The sequence below is a fragment of the Heptranchias perlo genome, unplaced genomic scaffold (assembly GCF_035084215.1).
Source record: "Heptranchias perlo isolate sHepPer1 unplaced genomic scaffold, sHepPer1.hap1 HAP1_SCAFFOLD_384, whole genome shotgun sequence".
Taxonomy (NCBI): domain Eukaryota; kingdom Metazoa; phylum Chordata; class Chondrichthyes; order Hexanchiformes; family Hexanchidae; genus Heptranchias; species Heptranchias perlo.
The window spans coordinates 232501-235000 of record NW_027139396.1 but is presented as its reverse complement, the minus strand read 5'-3'; the positions used below and the strand labels follow the sequence as shown (position 1 = coordinate 235000).

Sequence of the window (2500 nt, the reverse complement as noted above, 5' to 3'; positions counted from 1 at the left end):
GGGAGGGACGGACACAGGGAAGTCCGCACAAAACAGGTCCCCTGGAACCTCTGACCCAGAAAAACGGGTTCCTGGTGAAAGCAGTCCTGCCATTGACATGACAATGGACAGGGCCCGGCAGCTTGAGACACATCTTTCTTTCAATATGCAAGTTCTTTTTAAAAAAGTTTCCTTCCACAGCAGCTCTGAGTGTGAGGGAGAGAGAGAGAGAGACACTGACTCACTGACTGATACTGACACCGACACACACACACACACACACACATATTATTTATTATTATTTTAAATTGATTTTTAGAACAGGGAGATGGAAAAGGGGCTTGCTCTGTCCACTCCACGCATCGACCCAGTATTGCAGTGTTTCTGGGAACGGTGCAGCTCCCTGTGGGGAGATATTCAAAAGGAAAAACAGCTCTTTCCCAGTGTCTCTGTGTGTGTGTGTGTGTGTGTGTGTGTGTGTGTGTGTGTATTATTACTGAGAATAAAGCTGATATATCTCTCTCTCTCTCTCTCTCTCACTCAGAGCTGCTGTGGAAGGAAACCGTTTTAAAAAGAACTTTCTCAGCTCAGTGGTATTTTTTTCTTCTCCAAGGCTGAGTGCCGCTCGCACGTAGCGATATAATTCAAAGTGCAAAATAACTTGGCGTCGTTGACTTTAAACAAGCAGAGTCTGCTTCCAAATGAAAGCTGCGCTCCCGAACTGGACTGACTGTCTGTCTGTCTGTCTGTCTGTCTGTCTGTTTGTCAAGGGGTGGAAAAGGCGGCGGTGGTGGTGAGGGTGGAGCTTTACGCTCAGGAGGGGAGACTTTCTTTCAGAGGTGCCAATTAATCTGCAGCAGAAAGCCATCCCCCCCGACCGGGATTCGAAGCCCGGTCCTGACCACGAGACCACCGGGGAGAGTTGCCTCAAGTCCCTGAGGGACCTGGACACGAGGCCGAATACACACGCACGCCTGCTGCACTGGCAGCAGCGACCAACAGGGGGCTGACCGGCTGATCCTTCCCTTTCACAGGCAGGCTTTTGGCCCTCGCTCAAACGACAAAGGTGTTCAGCAGGAAGTGCTGGGGGGAAGGCAGGCAGGGAGGGACGGACACAGGGAAGTCCGCACAAAACAGGTCCCCTGGAACCTCTGACCCACAAAACCGGGTTCCTGGTGAAAGCAGTCCTGCCATTGACATGACAATGGACAGGGCCCGGCAGCTTGAGGCACATCTTTCTTTCAATAAGCAAGTTCTTTTTAAAAAAGTTTCCTTCCACAGCAGCTCTGAGTGAGAGAGAGAGAGAGACACTGACTGACTGACTGATACTGACACCGACACACACACACACACACACACACACACACACATATTATTTATTATTATTTTTAATTGATTTTTAGAACAGGGAGATGGAATAGGGGCTTGCTCCGTCCACTCCACGCATCGACCCAGTATTGCAGTGTTTCTGGGAACGGTGCAGCTCCCTGTGGGGAGATATTCAAAAGGAAAAACAGCTCTTTCCCAGTGTGTGTGTGTGTGTGTGTGTGTGTGTGTGTGTATTATTACTGAGAATAAAGCTGATATCTCTCTCTCTCTCTCTCTCTCTCACTCAGAGCTGCTGTGGAAGGAAACCGTTTTAAAAAGAACTTTCTCAGCTCAGTGGTATTTTTTTCTTCTCCAAGGCTGAGTGCCGCTCGCACGTAGCGATATAATTCAAAGTGCAAAATAACTTGGCGTCGTTGACTTGAAACAAGCAGGGTCTGCTTCCAAATGAAAGCTGCGCTCCCGAACTGGACTGACTGACTGTCTGTCTGTCTGTCTGTCCGTTTGTCAAGGGGTGGAAAAGGCGGCGGTGGTGGTGGTGAGGGTGGAGCTTTACGCTCAGGAGGGGAGACTTTCTTTCAGAGGTGCCAATTAATCTGCAGCAGAAAGTCATCCCCCCCGACCGGGATTCGAAGCCCGGTCCTGACCACAAGACCACCGGGGAGAGTTGCCTCAAGTCCCTGAGGGACCTGGACACGAGGCCGAATACACACGCACGCCTGCTGCACTGGCAGCAGCGACCAACAGGGGGCTGACCGGCTGATCCTTCCCTTTCACAGGCAGGCTTTTGGCCCTCGCTCAAACGACAAAGGTGTTCAGAAGGAAGTCCTGGGGGGAAGGCAGGCAGGGAGGGACGGACACAGGGAAGTCCGCACAAAACAGGTCCCCTGGAACCTCTGACCCAGAAAACCGGGTTCCTGGTGAAAGCAGTCCTGCCATTGACATGACAATGGACAGGGCCCGACAGCTTGAGACACATCTTTCTTTCAATAAGCAAGTTCTTTTTAAAAAAGTTTCCTTCCACAGCAGCTCTGAGTGTGAGAGAGAGAGAGGAGAGAGAGAGACACTGACTCACTGACTGACACCGACACACACACACACACACACACACACATATTATTTATTATTATTTTAAACGACAAAGCTGTTCAGAAGGAAGTCTTGGGGGGAAGGCAGGCAGGGAGGGACGGACACA

The 2500-nt window shown here is 50.6% G+C and overlaps 2 pseudogenes; both read left to right on the top strand.

The window, feature by feature from the left end:
• The first annotated feature begins 266 nt into the window (after window positions 1-266).
• Window positions 267-383, top strand: LOC137311872 (U2 spliceosomal RNA; annotated as a pseudogene).
• Window positions 384-1350: 967 nt separating this feature from the next.
• Window positions 1351-1467, top strand: LOC137311889 (U2 spliceosomal RNA; annotated as a pseudogene).
• Window positions 1468-2500: the final 1033 nt, after the last annotated feature.